Below are 18,670 nucleotides of genomic sequence, written 5' to 3'. Positions count from 1 at the left end.
CTGAAATACTAGTACTTGGGACATTTTCAGCTAAACTAGGCAAAACAAGCAATAAGAAATTGTCATGAGATGATACTGTAATTGGTCTTTTCAGTCTATTATACATTATTTCATACATATGAAATCAATAAATGTAGTATTTGAGAAGATAGTGATAAACTTTTTAACCTGTTCAATGGCATAGAACAGCTTTTTCAGTGGGGCAGAATGAAAAAATTAAAAAGAGTTGCTTTAAGAAAAATATAGGTTTCTCTTAAACTGAATTGTTGGGAGAATTCATTTTAAAAATAGAATCCTCTCCTTCTTGGTGGGGTTGCACTGTTGTTTCAAGACATTTGTAATATTGCTTATTGATTTAAAAATATTTTCTCATTGGGGAAATGCCACTGATTTAAATTTTCAAATAATGTTTGAGAGCTGATTGATGGACTAAAAGTGTAGTCTGCTCTTTTTCTATTTAGGAATTTGTTGTCTACAGGGCATGCTCAAAAAGAGTTCATGCACTGGTTACCAGTTTCTTAAAATCAATTCAAGACAGACAAGGATAGTTTGAATTCCGAATGATGTAAGTTAACTTGAAAACATTTTAAACTATGATTATGATGATTTATATAGTTCTGTAAATATATGGCACTGTACTACAGGTAAAACATGTTAAACAGAAAACTAGTAGCAATCTCTTCCCTGAGACATTGGAAGCATATACTTTTATTTTACACTGAATTCTGTTTTTAAAAATAAATTACACCTTCAAGAAGACTTTTCAAACAATAAGGACTGAAATAAGGAATGATATAGAATACTAATATTCCTGAGATATTAATCAGGCCATTATGAAGAAAAATAGAACTGTTGCTCCTGATTAGGTTAATTGAAATAAAGAATGTGATTATTTTGGAACAACAGAATGGAAGAAGTTATTTTTTGCCTTAAAATACTGCAGTGTCATCTACTGTACAATAATATTGTCATTTATTTGTATTATGTAGATCTTAGGTACACTCCTCCTGAGCCAGAACTCCATTGTCCTAGGTTTTATACTGGACCTCAGATGAATTCTACCTTGTGTTTTATATGTATGCAGGGGAATCAAATAACAATATTACTAGAAAGAAGAGTCTTCATGGTATTTTGCCTGTCCAATACAAAATCATTGACTCCATGCACATTTCCAGTGTCACAATGAATAAGTTATTGTCTCCTCGAGTTAACCACTTACCTTGCAGGAAATGCATTCCAGCAGACAAAACATTGTTAGAAGAATTTCATTGTTACGTGGTATAATGAAGCAGTTGCCTCACACTGTTCAATTTAAGTTTCTTCATAATTCCCACGAGAAGGCTGACAAGCCCATTATTTTGTATGCTATTAATGCTATAGAGAGAGGTGCTTCTAAACTCTGGATTTTTTCACAAGACCCATGTTCTAGTGCTCTCAATGGGATGATTTTACTACATTATGTTTCCAGACTATGTATAAGAGCATCTGGAACTTGGCTGAGCAAGGGTCACCCATCAGGCAGATATTGATGCTGCCTGCCCTCCTCATCTTCATGACCCAGTGGTTGCAATCTCTGATCCCCAAAAGTAACTATATCAGCATGATCTTGTTTACTTTTTGTGGGGTCTAGTCAAAGATCTCACTAACAGTGGAGGCTGTCATCCTGTTGTAGAAATCCTCCTTTCCCACCCCACCTCTTTCCTTGTTTGATGGTACATTAGGGGAAGGGGGAACAGCACAGCTGACAGTGTCAGCTTTTATTTGAAATTGAAATGGTAAAAAACAGAGCACCACCAAATTTATTAGCAGAATTGCTGCATAGCAAGAATAGATGTGACTATATTTCTGTTCAGAACCTTCTGTTTAGCTGATTGACGCTATGCTGTGTCTGAGAGCCAACAGTAGTAAGAGAAAATCATATTTTCCCCTCTTGATATGTGTGTTTAATTTCTAATTTTTCTCTGAATATTTCAATGATATAAATTACACCGAGAATTCTTTTGGGAAATAAATTTACTACCAATATTTTAACCCTTGAGTTTGTCCCATTTATTGATCATGATCTATTCTAGTTTTCCTTGAATTATATTGATCATTCTTGCTTTAAGAAGGATTGTAACTGTATGTAGAATCGACAGCATACAGAGACCTTGATTTTTATCTTGTCCAGTGCTATTCTTAATTGATAAGAGAGAGTTACTTACCTTGTGCAATAACATCTGTTCTTTGAGATGTGTGTTTTTCGAGTGGGCGCTCCACTCGAGGTGCTGGGCTCGTCCCAGTGCCACAAACTGGAGGATTTTTGCTAGCAGTAGCCCCACCGGACCGCACATGCGCGACTGCTGCCTCACGCCTCTCAGCTGAGCGCGATCCGGTCTTGTCAGTTTCCTCCGAACTGGAAGCGTCTGAAAAAGATAAAACAGAAGCTCCGAAGCAGGGAGGAGGGCGGGACATGGAGCACCCATGGGGACACACATCTCGAAGAACAGATGTTACAGCACAAGGTGAGTAACTCTCTCTTCTTCGTCGAGTAGTGTCCCCGAGGGTGCTCCACTGGAGGTGAGTACGCAGCAGTGGTCCAATGCTAGACATGTGCTTTGGACTTACAGCCTCTGTACTGTGGACAGGACAGCTTGGGCCACCGCTGCATCGCTCTTGAATATTTTTGTGAGAGCATAGTGTCTGGTGAAGGTAAGCACAGAAGACCAAGTCGCTGCATGGCATATGTCCTGCAAGGGGACACCCTTAAGGTAAGCAGTGGATGCAGCCATGCCTCTGGTAGAGTGGGCATGAGATTTGTTACGCAGGGCATAACAGTGTGTGATGCAGGAGACGATCAAATTGGAAATCCATTGAGTGGACAGTTGTTGGCCCTTCGAACGCTCTGCTCTGTTGTAGACAAGAAGAGGCTCTGAGACTTCCTGAAAGCCCGTGTTCTATCCAGGTAGAAGGCCAACGCTCGTCTGACGTCTAGCGTATGCAATCGTGAGTCTTCGAATGAGGTTTGTGGTTTCGGATAAAATGTCGGTAGGATTATGTGTTCGTTTATGTGAAAGATGGAATTCACCTTTGGTAAAAAGAAGGGGTGAACATGAAGCACGAACCCATAGCCAGAGAATATTGTGTACGGTGGGTGGGCGGAGAGAGTCGCTAACTCGCTCACTCGCGCTGAAGTCATGGCAAGTAAAAACACCACCTTCATTGTGAGCATCCATAGGTTACACGTCGCAAGTGGCTCAAAAGGAGGACGAGTCAGAGTGTCCAAGACTAAAGCCAAGTCCCACGGCTCTGGTGGGATTCTGTGAGCCAAATATAGATTCTCGAGCCCTCTTAAAAATCTTTTGGTGAGTGGATGTGCAAACACCAAATGATTGTCGATTGGTAGGCGGACGGCCGAGATAGCCGCCAGATGAACTCTAAGGGAAGAAGTCATCAACCCAACCGCCTTTAGGTATAGAATGTAATTGAGTACCTGTTGAATAGGTAGGGAAAGAGGGTTGAAACCTCTTGTCGAACACCAAGACTGGAACCTGTGCCATTTATGGAGGTAAGTTTTGCGAGTAGTGGGACGTCTACTGTTTACCAGCACAGCCTGCAAACAGATCAATTCAGGCGCTTGGAGCCAACTAGGAGCCACGCTGTCAGATGCATACATTCAATGTGCAGATGGGTTATTGTACCGTGCTGTTGAGACAGCAAATTGGCCAGTTTCGGTAATTGCCGTGGCTGAGTCGCCAACATTCGCAACAGTTGTGTAAGCCACATTTGCCTGGGTCAAAAGGGTGCTATCAGAATTACTGTTGCACCCTCCAATGCTATCTTCTCCAGTACCCTCAGAATGAGTGGGAAAGGAGGGAAGGCGTAGAGTAGATGATGGCAGCCCCAGTCGAGCAGGAAAGCCGAGCCGATGCCCACTCGTGAGCAGTAATGATGACACTTCCTGTTGTGATGAGTGGCAAAGAGGTCTATACTGGGGAACCCCCAGAGCTGGCAGAGATTGTGAACGACCTCATTGTTCAACTCCCATTCGTGCTGGGGAAGGAAGTGGCGGCTGAGGGTATAGTCGATAACATTGTCCTTGCCCAGAAGGCATGACGTGGTAAGGGTGATACCATGACGAATTGCCCAGTTCCACAAACGCACAGCCTCTGCATAGAGGGGGCGTGAGCGTGCACCACCTTACCGGTTGACATAATATACCATGCATATGTTGTTGGTGAGGATCTGGATCGTAAGACCCCGGATCATGTGAAGAAAATGTCTGCAGGCGTTGAATACTGCTCATAACTCAAGGAAGTTTACGTGTAGTAGGGACTCTTGGGGCGTCCAAAGGCCCTGAGCTTGATGTTCCTGCACATGGACCCCCCCCAACCGATCAAAGACGTGTCTGTCGTGATCTGCAGTGAAGGCTTTTGCCCATGAAAGGGGACTCCTATTAACATCGTTTTGGGTCTGCCCCACCATGCTAGTGAAGCCCTGACGTGTCTGGGAACGGATACTGTCCTGTTTGTGCCGTGCACACCCAGCGTGTAAACCGTAAACAGCCAGTGCTGACGGCTGCACATGTGAAGTCTCGTATGAGGCACCACATATGTGGTGGCAGCCATATGACCCAACAGCTATAGGCAGGTCAGGAGGCGGCATTTTGGAGCAATTGACACAGTCTGGACTAAGTCCTGGATCAATTGGAATCTCTTTGTGGGCAGATATGTCTTCGCCGTCAGTGAATCGAGTCGTGCACCAATGAATGCTAGGCTGTGACTCGGCGTCAGGGAGGACTTTTCGAGATTGATAATGAACCCCAGAGCCTTGAACTCCATTGTGGTAATGGTGACTGTCTGTGTAGCCTCGCCGAGGGTAGGTGCCTTTAATAGGCAATCATCCAGATATGGGAATATCGCGATGTCGAGGCGTCAAAGGTAGGCCGCCACCACTGCCAGAGTCTTGGAAAAAACTCATGGTGCTGCTGAAAGTCCAAAAGGTAACACCCTGTATTGATAATGGTCCGTGCCCACTACGAACCGAAGGAATTGCCTGTGGGCTGGATGTATCGTAATATGAAAATAAGCGTCCTATAAATTGAGGGACGCGAACCAATCTCCTTTCTTGAGAGCTGGGATGATAGAGGCGAACGTGACCCATCTTGAATTTTTACTTCCGCAGGTGATGATTGAGCTGGCATAGGCCCAGGATAGGTCTCCAACCCCCTGATTTCTTCTGGGTGAGGAAGTATCGAGAATAAAATCCTTTTCCCTGAAACTGAGTTGGTACCCTCTCCACTGCTCCTATGGTAAGCAGGCGAGACACCTCTTGCTGCAGAAGAGTCTCATGAGAGGGGTCCCTGAAAAGGGATGGGAAAGGTGGGGTGGGGGAAGGGATTGAGTTGAAAGGGAAGACGTATCCTGAAGCGACTATGTCGAGGACCCAACGGTTGGTGGATATAAGAGACCAACGGTGTTGGTAAAGTCTCAACCCGTGGTGAAATAAACCTTATGTGTCTTGTAGTGCCTCTGTCAAAGGAGTGGTCCACAGTCCGTCGATCGACATGTCAAACTTGCTGCTGACCCTGCTGGTGAATGGGCGCTTTGTTAGGTTGTTGCCGTCATTTTTGTGGATGTTGACTTTGTCTCTGCTGCGTATATGGTCGTGTACGGGGTGCTGCATAAGAAAAAGGCCTCTGTTTGTTGTAGGGCGTGTACCTCTTGTGCTTGTATGGAGGCGTGCCCATCCCCAGTGTTCTCAGAGTTGTGCGGGAGTCTTTGCCGGAGTGGAAAACCTGATCGGTGGACTGAGTGAAGAGCAGCTGACAATCAAAGGGCAGGTCCTCAACCTTGGCTTGCAGGTCTTTCGGGACAGCAGCTTGATGCAACCACGATGCATGGTGCATGACTATAACGGTAGCTGCGGTTCGTGCCGCTGCGTCGGCCGTGTCAAGTGCGGTTTGCAATGCTGTTCGCACCTTTGACCGCCTTTAAAATTTGTTGTTTCGAGTCCGGCAGATGTTCTAAAAGAGGAACCAATTTCGAATAGTTATCAAAATCGTGATTTGAAAGGAGAGCCACTTAATTACACATCCTCATGGCTGAGGTGGTGGAAGAATAAACTTTCTTTCCTAAAATGTCCCGACGCTTAGCCTCTTTGTCACTGACGGTGGTTTTGGCTTGTGTCGTCTTCGATCGCTGCTGTGCAGCATCCATGACGAGAGAATTGGATTGGCGCTGGGTGAACAGAAACTCCATCCCTTTGTTGCTTATGAAATACTGTAGCCAGACAGACCGCCCACCCCCATCTCATCCATCTTATTTGCCTCTCTGAGGTTCCTGAAGCATACAGGACAGAGAAGGAGCAATAATATCAGCATAGTCTATGCTGGCTCATCTGATCCTGAGGAGCTGAAAACAGATGTGTGGAGAGAGAGCGATTAAGTCAATAAGCTGGCCTCGAGGCTGCGAGAACTGCCCCGGCTGGCACCCATGTTGATTCGAACACACACACAGTCCCTGGAAGAGGAATTTCCCACTGAGAAAAGAATCCCCAGTAATTCCAATTTAGTTATCTCTCTTACAAGTGTAAATTAAGTTCACAACTCCCTTGTAAGAACTGGTCTCACAAAAGACAGAACAGCCCCATTTGGCATGACAGATAAGAAAGAGAAATATGTGACCCAAAATGGGTATAAAAGATGGGTCCAGCACACACTCACTTTGAGTGTCATTCTACCCTCTACCTGCTGGTCGGGTTAGGTGTTTGACCTCTCGAGGTTCTATGGGGACGCCCACCTCGTATTTTCATCTTTCCTAGGAATTGAGGGACCGGCCCTAGCCTGACATGCTGGAGTTGAGAGGCACAGAAGGGGGTAAAAATTGTACCTGGATGTGGTCCTCTGTCTTAAGTGTACACATAGAAAGAGTAAGCTGTTACTTGGTACCATTATTTCTATTTTTCTATCTTTATCTTCTTTGTAACCATTTTTAAGATCTATATTTTGCTAGTAGTTAAGAAATAGAACAATAGCCATTGCAACCATATGATTTATAAGCTTCCTCAATAAACCTGTAACTGTTTAAGTTTTAGCCTGACTCCTTCAGTTGCTGTAACAGAACCAAGCACAATTTAAAAGAACTTCAGCCGGTCATAAAGGGACAGTTATAGGAAGAGCTTGGGCGTTTGGATCTGTGTCACTCCCAGGTGACAGGGTCCACTGGGACACTTCTCAGCCTTTCCTGGGCTGCCCGCTGCAAAGGAACTCCCCCCCCATGTTCTAGCAGCTAAAATCTGAAGTGTAATAAGCTCTTCCTACACACTGGGGCGTCTGTTAGCCTGTTTGGCTACCCTCTGTGACGGGACCTCGGTCCTAGCAGTAAAGTCACGGACGTTAAACTCTCGGGGCTCCTTTCAGACTTCTGGGCTGCCCGCTGCAATGAGACTTCGTGTCTTAGCAGCTAAAGACTTAGGAGACACACCCACACACACTGCCCTGACCGTCGGCTGACAAATACTTCTTATCCGACCATTTATTGGTTGGAAGAGAAGCTGCTGGAGTCTGCCAGATGTCATTGGCAATCTCCAAGATGGCCTCATCAAAGGGAAGCGCTAGCTTAGATTTTTGGGAAGGATGCAAGTTTTTCAGCAAGCAGTGCTTCTTTCGTTGCACGTCTGTGGTTTGCACATCCTGAGATTGAGCCACTCTTTTAAAGAGCCCTTGAAATTGTTTGTGGTCCTCTGTCGACAACGATTCCTCTAGAAAGACTGCGTCATCGGGTGACGATGATGACTAACAGTCAAGGGAGCCTGAACACTGTAGTTCCTGGCATGGGACATGATTGTCACCCTGTTCCTCCTGACTATGGGCCGATATTGTGCCCTCTGCCGGTGTTGGCAGAGCTGCAGGAGGGAGGGGTTCTGGCGGTGGGTGACATGGAGAAGCTGGACGGCTGCGACACGGAGATCGCGATCGCGGGTATCGTCTGCTGAATGAGCATGGACGGTCATAGTAATAATGGTCATAGTATTGTATGTGATGATACAACCCTGGCAAGCATCCTGGGGAATACCTTTGTGGTGAACCATAGCGATGTGAATATGCTGAAGGTCTTGATGACCTTGGGGAAACAGACCTCATGGTGTAACATGACTGGGAGTGAGAATAGTGATCTTGATAGTACCGTCGTGAAGGGGAGTGATGAGGTGACCTGTAATAGCTGTCCCTAATAGAGACGTGACGTGGTGCACGGTGGTGACTAGCAGAGCAAGATGATTCTGGTGATAATGGCCCCGGAGAGAAAGCAGCCTGATCTGGAGTGAGGGAGGGCGTTCTAATGCACTCTGCCTTCCGCTGTGCCCTGGCCAGCACCGAGGAGATGCATGGAGAGGACGGTGCCGTGTGTAGGGGGCTGGCCACTGCAGAGTCAGCTTCAGCAACGCAGCTGTTGCCTTATAAGTAAGCCGGTGCTGCTGGTGCCAAAAGCTGTTCCGGCTCCAGCACCGGTGAAGAGGCGCACCGGTACCCATCTCTGGCTGCCGTGCCGGTGCCTCCGGCACCGCAGAGAGCGATGGCGCTGTAGCCGGCACCGCTGTTGCCGATGCCGGCCGAGTTGCTTCCATCTGCGCAGGCGCTGGGGAAGGTGATGCCAGTGCGGCCATTGCCGGCTTCTGAACAGCCGTTAAAGCTGTTGCCGGTGCTGAGTCAGCCCGCAGTCCTTTAGCAGAGGCCGGTACTGGGCATTTTGGCATGGTAGAGCTTGGGGCCGATGAACTACAGCCCTTGGTCGTTGTGACGGATTTAGTTCTGGGTGCGAGCTGAATTGCCCTCGAGCTCCCTGGCAGGCATGAAATTCGCCCGGCTGCTGAGCAGCCTCAGCGCAGAAGGTCGAGTCCCTGTCCCAGAGTGAGTGTGGGGGATAGACCCGGTACCTCTGGCATACGACCGAGGCACCTGACCAAGATAACAAGTGTGACGGATTTAGTTCTGGGCGTGAGCACGCAATCCCTACCTCGGGATCACGGCGTGACCTCCGGCAGGAGGTTTAATAGCCACCCCCGAGCCGGAGCAAGGGGGAGAACGCCAGGGAGGTGATTCCTTCCCCCCGATGGAGACGGGAAGCCAGGACTCCAGGAGAGCCGCGGGGAGGACTCTGGCGTACCTCCGTCAAAGAGGTAAGGGCCAACGGCTCAGGACCAAAAACCGCAGACTCCAGGGAGGCTAGGAAGCAGCATGGCGCAGAGCCATTCTGGGACCCCATCAGCTGGGTATGGGCCGAGACCCAAACCCTTAGAGCCCCGGGGTGGGACCTGGTGGAGGGGGGTGGGCCTGGGTCCTCCTAGCCACCCCTTTATCCCTCCATGCTGCACGCAACGCGGGAGAGAAGCAAACAGGTGCGAAGCAAGAGGGACCTCCACCCCGAGAACCGTGGTGACTGACCGAGGCACCCCAGGTGGGGAACTGTGGATGCAGGGCTCTCTGGGCCCCGATCCACCCCACAGTGGGGCATCAGGAGCTCGGCCCATTTAACTGTTGAATTTGTAATTTTAAGACGGCGGGCTCGCTGGGCCATGATCCCGAGGCAGGGGTTGCGTCCTCACGCCCAGAACTAAATCCATCACACTCGTTATCTCGGTCAGGTGCCTCGGTCGTATGCCAGAGGTACCGGGTCTATCCCCCACACTCACTCTGGGAGGGGGACTCGACCTTCTGCGCTGAGGCTGCTCAGTAGCCGGGCGAATTTCATGCCTGCCGGGGCGCTCAAGAGCAATTCAGTTTCTTCGGGCACTTGGAGGGCTTTGTTGAAGAGAAGCATCCGTAGCCTCATCTCCCTATCGCACCTTGCCCTGACTGTCAGTTTCATGCAGAGCGCACACTTAAGCGGAATATGTCTGTCTCCCAGGCACTTGATACACCGGGAACACCCATCCGATGCAGGCATTGCCTCTTGGCACTGGGAGCATTTCTTAAAGCCAGAAGGTCCTGGCATGATGATATTGTAATAAAGTCTTGATTTTAAACACCAGAGAACTGGAACTGAAACAGTTGGGTTTTTTTAAAACGCGATAAAATCGTTACAACTACTAACAGGAACTGCTAACATGAACGCTGAACTAACAAACTACTAAGTAAGTACTAAACACTAAAACTAAACACTAAAACTCCCTTTCTCCTAAGATCATAGAGAGAGCGCGTCCTATCTCCGTCTGCGGCCGTGGACGGTTAGAAGGAAACTGACAAGACCGGACCGCGCTCAGCTGAGAGACGTGAGGCAGCAGTCTGGTGGGCTACTGCTAGCAAAAATCCTCCAGTTTGCGGCGCCGGGACGAGCCCAGCACCTCGAGTGGGGCACCCTCGGGGACACTACTCGACGAAGAATAAATACTAAATAGGAATATGTTCAGAGAATGGGGTAACGTGTCAGTGTGCCCATATTCAGAATAGAAATCTCACGTTACATGATCCTGTACTTTTATGTTTGCCAAACAATTTTTTTACATTCATTGATTTGGAACATGGAGCAATTGTAGACAAACAATGTTGTTATCTAAATGAAGTTCTGTTGCTTTTGGCAGAAGTCTTAGGTTCTAGTAGTGGATAAAGAAAGTACAATTATTCAGACAATTAAATTATAGGCTGTATCTAGATTTCACCCCTTTTCCGTAAAAGGGATGCAAATTAGACACAGCGCAATTGCAAATGAAGCAGGGATTTAAATCTCCCCCCCTTCATTAGCATAAAAATGGCTGCCGCTTTTTTCCGGCTCGGGGCTTTGCTGGCAAAAAGCGCCAGTCTAGACATGGATCTTTCGGAAAATAAAGCCTTTTCCGAAAGATCCCTTATTCCTCTTAAAATCAGGAATAAGGGATCTTTTGGAAAAGGCTTTATTTTCCGAAAGATCCACGTCTAGACTGGTGCTTTTTGCCGGCAAAGCCCCGAGCCAGAAAAAAGCGGCAGCCATTTTTATGCTAATGAAGGGGGCAGATTTAAATCCCTGCTTCATTCGCAATTGCGATACGCCTAATATGCATCCCTTTTACGGAAAAGGGATGCAATGTAGACGTAGCCATACTATTTTAAGTTAATTGTTTTCTGTGGCTTGAGGAAAATGTATAATACTGCTTAGAGATGTTAGATAGCATGTAATTGAATAGTCCATGTAACCACTAAAATTTGATGTGGTTATATGTTTCATTTGCATAATGGCGTCTGGGTGCTTTTTTGAAATACTGTATTTTGAAACCCGCCCCCCCCCTTAGTTTAGATGGGGTTATTTTAAAAAAATACCCTTCTTTTGAAATAACCCTTACTCCTTAAAAAATGAGGTTTAAGGGTTATTTTGAAAGAAGGGGTTTTTTTCGAAATAACCCCATCTAGACGGCGTTTTTTTTCCAAAATAGGGTATTTCGAAAAAGCGCCTGGATGCAATTATGCAAATTAAGTGTGGGAAATTCAAATCCATGCTTCATTTGCAATTTCGCTCCGCTGCATTTGCATTCCTCTCTCGAAAGATGAATGCAGTGTAGACATACCCCTCTGTGATACCCCTCTGTGATGCACAGTATAAAGCAGCTAAAAGCCTTTTGTAAGAAAATCAGCACCAAGAACAGCACCCAGCCATGCACCTGAAAGTATGCAAAGAGGAGCAGAAAACATCATAAAAATCACCTCCCTCAGTTAGCATAACAAAAGTGGTCACAGTATCATAATGCTTAAATGTATAAAATGTACTTCGACATCTAAGACTTTTAATAAGTAATAGTTTGAAGGTATAGCTTGAAGTCTAAAATTGCAACCACACTGATTTTGCAACGAAAAAAATCAAAATGGAGGATTCAGACAGAATTGACCAATAGCATACAGGAGTGAAATCAAGTTCAACCAGGGAAGGCTGAGTTCACTTCAGAATACCTGATGGGAGGGATGAGTTAGGTGTGCGGGGAAAATGTCAGCTATGTCTAGCTCAAAGAAGTATCTCCCAATACGGAGGAATTATGGTTATGGCTGAAATTGAGAAAGCATCTAATCAGAGAGGGTAAAAAATTGTATATTAGGCAAGAAGTTGTCAGATTTTAGTGTGGGTGTATGAACGGACTAGGAAAAGCACAGAACAGCAGCAGAAACAGCAGAAGAACCAGAGAGAGACAGAGGACCATAGGTGGTACAGAGGGATTCTGGAAGGAGAGCAAGTATATGTCCTTCTTGATTGTAAGGAGTATTGGGATATGGTTGTAAATAAAGCTGGATGCTTGTGTCTGAATGGATTTTTACCCTACCCATTCTATGGTTGCCAGATCACCACTCAGAATGCTATTTAGTAATGCGCAATATTGTAATACTGTCTTATACATATGTATAAGGATCTGTATGTTACATTATAATAGGTTTGGTACTATACTGTAACATTAAGTTAAGGCTTTATATATATATATATATATATATAATTTTACACACACATATATGCATAGTCTGCCTGTACCATATTGCACAACATTGTGTTTCCTGTATGTTTTGTGCATTGCCTGTATGACTTTTAATTGCAATACAACTGTGCTTTGCTATTTCTTTCTCAATTATCAAATGTATTGCAGTGGATTATTTCTGTTATTTTTTTAAAAAAATAATTAATGCTTAAGCATCAATCCTTTGAGCAAAAGACTGCATTTATGTCTTCTTATGACTAACAGAACTGGTCTGTTCTGGGAAGTCTTCTGATAATCAGAGGCAAACTCTCTGTAAAACCCAAGCAAGCGATTTAAGCAGGTCACCTCCTGTTACCCATGGAAGCTGGCCAAATTGATAATTGGTTTACAGTTATAGGCAGGCCATTATTGGGGTGGCTTGGGTCCAAATTTTGGGGTAACATCAGGGGAGAGGGCAGAGATCTGAGCAGCAAGTAAGGAGGATCTTAGGGGAGAGGCCTATTGGGAGCAGAACCTGGGGCAGAGTGGGGAGGAGAGGGAGAAGTCCTTAGGAGGCAGAGTGGGGATGGGTGGGGGTGGGGAGATGGGGACACAGTCTGGGTGTTGGTGCCCCTCCTACTTCTAGGGAGTTCTAGGGCTGACGCACAGCCTCCCCAAATGCAGGAATCACTTGCCACCCATAGCAACCGGGAAAAGTTCATCTGCCTTATTAGGAGTGATGAGCATTGTATACTTAATGGCTGTGTCTAGACTGGCATGATTTTGTGGAAATGCTTTTAACGGAAAAGTTTTTCCGTTAAAAGTATTTCTGCAAAAGCGTGTCTAGATTGGTACGGATGCTTTTGAGCAAAAAGTGCTTTTTTTTTGCGGCCGCTTTTGTGCAAAATCTTGCCAGTCTAGACACACCCATTGTGTGTAGTTGTTCTGGTAACTGTTAATAAATAAAGGAGTATTGTCACTGGTAAAAAGACTTCACAGATCCTCAGAAAATTGTATGGGATGGACTGGGGTGCCTAAATTAACCAGGTTATACTTTGAGCCCATGTAAGGATATAGGCGGGGCGCCCTAAGTGTGAAGGTAACCATGTATTTTCTGGGCCCGTCTGTATATGACACTAGTACAGTCCACTTATAGATATGTGGCTCAGGTCACCATATGCTTGAAAATATCTGTGATCTATGAGGCCTGCCCCCTGCTTGAATAGAATGCCCTTAGCCATTCAGGAATCTTCAGGATTATGGCCTTCTGTTATTTCCCAAATTAGACTTTAGGCATCCCCACAATGGCCTGTTTACTCCAATAAGTCAATCTATTAAGTATTTTGGTAGGTAAAAAGTGAGGGAAGCCGACTTTATCAGATTTGTCTGGACTTTACCAGACGTTTATCTCCAACCTTTAGAAGACTCCTCAAAACTAAGTAACTCTGTTGACCTTTGGAGGATTGACACTCAGGCATATTATTCCCTAATACAATAAGGCTGTGTCTAGACTGCATCCCTTTTCCGTAAAAGGGATGCAAATTAGACACATCGCAATTGCAAATGAAGCAGGGATTTAAATCCCTCCTGCTTCATTTGCATAAAAATGACTGCTGCTTTTTTCCGGCTTGGAGCTTTGCCGGAAAAAAGCGCCAGTCTAGACGTGGATCTTTCGGAAAATAAAGCCTTTTCTGAAAGATCCCTTATTCCTCTTAAAATCAGGAATAAGGGATCTTTCGGAAAAGGCTTTATTTTCCGAAAGATCCGCGTCTATACTGGTGCTTTTTTCCGGCAAAGCTCCCAGCCTAAATGTATTACATGTATCTGTTGTGGAACTTCAGTGGGCTGATGGCAATGCAGTTTTTGCCCACTCTGAGGGTATGTCTACACTAGCTTGTTAATTCGAGCTAGGTAGGCAAATGAGACGACCGGAGTTGCAAATGAAGCCCGGGATTTAAATATCCCGGGTTTTGTTTGCATGTTCCCGTCCGGTCGCCATTTTGAAATTTCACTAGCCCAAACTCACTGCCGGGCGGCTACACGCGGCAGTGAAATGTTAATTCGAACTAGGACTTAGTTCGAATTAACGTTTCACTGCCGCGTGTAGCTGTGCGGCAGTGAGTTTGGGCTAGTGAAATTTCAAAATGGCAACCGGACGGGAACATGCAAACAAAACCCGGGATATTTAAATCCCGGGCTTCATTTGCAACTCCGGTCGCCTCATTTGCCTACCTAGCTCGAATTAACGAGCTAGTGTAGCCATACCCTGAGAAAGATCTTCCAACTATCCTGAATGTGTTTGCTGATGCTTACACAAGTCTTGGTTTCAGCCTCAACATCAAGAAGACCAAAGTGCTTCATCAGTCCTCCCCAAATGAGGTACCATACACCCCATCTGTTAAAATCAACAGAAAGGCACTGGAGAATGTTGATCATTTTCTCTACCTTGGAAGTTATCTTTCATCCAAGGCAGGTATTGATGTAGAATCCAACATTGTCTGAGCTGTGCCAGTGCAGCCTTTGCTCGCTTACGGCACAGAGTTTTTGAAGATCATTTGAACAGACACCAAACTTCTTGTCTGTCAAGCCATCATTCTCCCAACACAATTCTATGGGTCTGAAACCTGGACAACCTAAAGACATCACTTGAGAGGTATCACCAATACTGCCTTGATAAGAGCTTGAAGATCAAATGGGAAGACAGATGCATCAATGTTCTGAAAGAGGCAAAGACCACCAGTATTGAAACAAAGATCATCCATCAGCAACTTTGCTGGACTGATCGCATTGTTCGGGATTGTCTCCCAAAACAGGTCTTGTTTTCCTAGCTGAAAGAAAGATACCGTAACGTGGAAGGACAACGGAAGCATTATAAGGACTTGTTAAAGGATAACTTAAAGAAGTGCAACATTGACGTTGACACTTGGGAGACACTCGCCTAGGATCGCTCAAAATGCAGAGGAGTCCTACGCAACGGCTCCCTGCATTTTGAACTTGCCCGCCAACAAGTTGAGGAGGCGCAGGAGGAAGGGGAAGTTGGCTTCTAGTCATGGTCAACAGCCTCCTGCTATACCTGGAAACATCTGCCCTCACTTTAATAGAACTTGTGGTTCAAGGATTCGCCTTATCAGCCACCCGAGGGTCCACAGCTCCCATGGAAGATAATCACACTCGGCAATAAGTGATTGCCATCACCATCATCACTCTTAGCAATGTATGTGCTTGAGGAGGGTAAATTATAGATATATGAGTGGCTGTGGGTATGAGTTGCTTTGGTGCAGTTTGGAAACCCCATTATCTTAAAGACTGCAGTTGCTTCAGGAATAGTATGCCCATTCCCTTGAGGGAAACCACATGTCTAATTGCCTAAGAAACCTCTGCTTCCTTGTTACTCACAGTTGAGTTACCAAACTGGTTAGCAGTGGATCTGTAAGAGTCTGGAATAGCCAGCTTCCAGGTGGTTATAGCAAACCACTTCTAAAACAGCATCACCATGCTTTATGAGTATGTTGTGATGCTAGAGGGTTGGGGCAAGCGACTCACAGAGCTCCAGAAATGTAGTCTTCTTCATGCAGAAGTTCTGTAGCCATGCTGATCATTGCTAGTCTGCAAGACAATGAGATCCCACCAGTCTGTGCTTATGGCCCTGCTTCAGAATCGCTAGTTTAAATGGGGGCCATCAGTAGCATATGAGTAGCATCAGCCTGTTCAAGTCTGCCCATCCCTGTATCCTCCTCCTCCTTTACCAGTTGTCTCCAGTGGGTCACAAAATACCACCGAAATGTCCACCAGTGTCTTATGAATGTTCTGCCTATTTCCTGAAACAGCAGTGATAGCCCACGCAGGACCAGTTTTTCCAGTGGTGACTCCTCCATGTGGCTGGCGCTGATTGTTGGGAGCATGCAGGCTCAAAAGACAGCAGCTCAGTAGGGTGTGGTGGGCAGGCTATGACAACTTCCTTTAAAGTGCTGTGGGAAGGAGTGTCACATTTTCCTTTTCCCAGAGCACACTATGAACAAATGGCTGGGGCAGCTGCCTCTGGAAAGGTACTGAGATACCTGAGATAGTCTGGGGTGAGTCAGGTCTGTGTAGTACAGGGTAGAGGCCTGAGTGCAGTTCTGAGACCTAGGTCCATACATTCTAAACCAAGGGTCAATATTCAGTGTGGATGCACAAGCTGAGTCTTAGAATCACTGCATCTGACGGCTCAAGACTCATATAGCCTAGCTTACAGTACTGTGCAGATATACCCTTAGGCACTATAGTATCAAAGTGCCTCACAATTATTCATCTATTCATTTTCACAACAATATTATCCCCATTTTGAAGATGGGAAATTGAGGCACACAAATTAAGTGATTTGAGCAAGTCTGTGGTAGCACAAGATCATGACCTTGGATCCTACCTTAATCACAAGACCCATTCTTCCTCCCTTATCTCAATTAAGCCATTTCTTTCTGATCTGTGCTCCTGAATAGATCTCTAGACAGGAGAAGCCAAGAGAACAAAACGTTCTTCTTTGCTTCAGGTGAGAGGTTAATTATACTCTTTTCCTTCTGCTCACTGAGTGGTTACTTGGGTCCTCCCCCTCATGCACCATTGTACCCCATTGTAAAACTGCAACAGGAAAAAGCAGGGAATTAATCCTGTGTTTAAGTCATCATCTAGAAATGGATAAAGTCTGGAATGAACTAGCACTGAAAGAGACTTTGTGGCTCTAGGGAACAAGAAAGAAAAGTCCAGGAAAATAAACTAATATCTGAGGCAAGATACAGATGCCAGCTTCCTCAAAGTTCTGACCTGTATATGTTTGGAAGGAGCAACGATTTTGCTTTGGCCTATTTCAGAGGCCTAATTAGATTGGGACTTCTCCACAGTTCAGAGGACTTGGATCCATTCTTGGCATTCAAATCAAAATTCTAGCACCCATTGTTTTCCCCAGAAAATTGAAATTAGGGGAGGTGCTTGAATTTACATGGAGGTGGGGAGGGCTATCAGAGCTAGTGAGGGGTGAGACTGAAGGAGAAAGTGGGCTATATGATGAATGCAAAGTAATGAACATTGGAAAACACAATCGCAACTAAACATATAAAATGTTGCTATTAAAATTAGTTATCACTCAAGAAAGAGATATTGGAGTCCTTGTGGATAGTTCTCTGAAAATATCCATTCAATGTGCAGCAGCAATAAAAAAAGCTAATGAGATATTAAGACCTATTAGGAAAGGGATAGATAAGACATAGCATATAATAAAGCCACTATATAAATCCATGGTATGCTCACATATTGAATACTGTGTTCAGCCTGGTCACGCTACACCCCAAAAATATATTGGAATTGGGAAAGGTACAGACATAGGCTACTAAAATGATTAATGGCATGAAACCGGAAGAGAGATTAAAATGACTAGGATTTATAAGCTTGGGAAAGAGACAATTCAGTGGGGATCTGAGAGAGGTCTATACAATTCTGAATGGTGGGTGGGAATAAGGAAATGTTACTTAATCTTTCACATAAAACAAGAACTAGGAATCACCAAAGGAAATTAATATGTAGCAGGTTTACATACACACCCCCTTCCCACACCCTCTCCATGTACCCTCTGGATAGAGGTGAGTAACCTCATTTTTTTTTTCAAATTTTCTCTCCATCTATGCCAATAATTTTCTATTTTCACAAAATGTGTGTTATTTTTTAATGGATTAAAAATGTGAACTAAAATCAGCTAATTGATATGACCAAAGAGCTTCATCATTAGACTGGCAGTGAAAGGAGACACTGATTGATGGCCTGCTTTAGACTTTTGATTTCATTTTGTAAATCTCCCTCGCAGTGAGACATGCTCTTTTTTAAGCAACTTAAAGGATGTGATATTTTAAAATTCTGTTTTTGAACCATGACAAATACATTGTCTTTAATTTCTTTGGCCTAGATTGTGATATGCTAACGCATGCTGATAGTACCTTACATCAGTGGTTTTCAATTTTTTTTTTCTCATGGCCCAGTTGAAGAAAATTTTTGATGCCCATGACCCAACATTTGACCAGTGTGGGATCCAGAGTGGGGCTGAGGATGAGAGCTTTGCAGAGTAGGAGGGGGGACACTGCAGCAGTGAAACCTGGTGCCTGACATTCAATGACCTGATACAGGGTTGTAACCCATAGTTTGACAACCACTGCCTTACATTATAGCTGTCCCCATTGAAATCAATGTAACTACTAGTGGAGTAAGATATTACTCAGGTTGAGTGGGGGTATTTAGCTGATGTCCCCTTCCTTTGTTTTAA

Source organism: Pelodiscus sinensis, chromosome 3, assembly GCF_052426305.1.
Source record: "Pelodiscus sinensis isolate ZL-2025 chromosome 3, ASM5242630v1, whole genome shotgun sequence".
In the NCBI taxonomy this organism is placed as follows: Eukaryota; Metazoa; Chordata; order Testudines; family Trionychidae; genus Pelodiscus; species Pelodiscus sinensis.
This window is presented reverse-complemented; position numbering follows the sequence as displayed.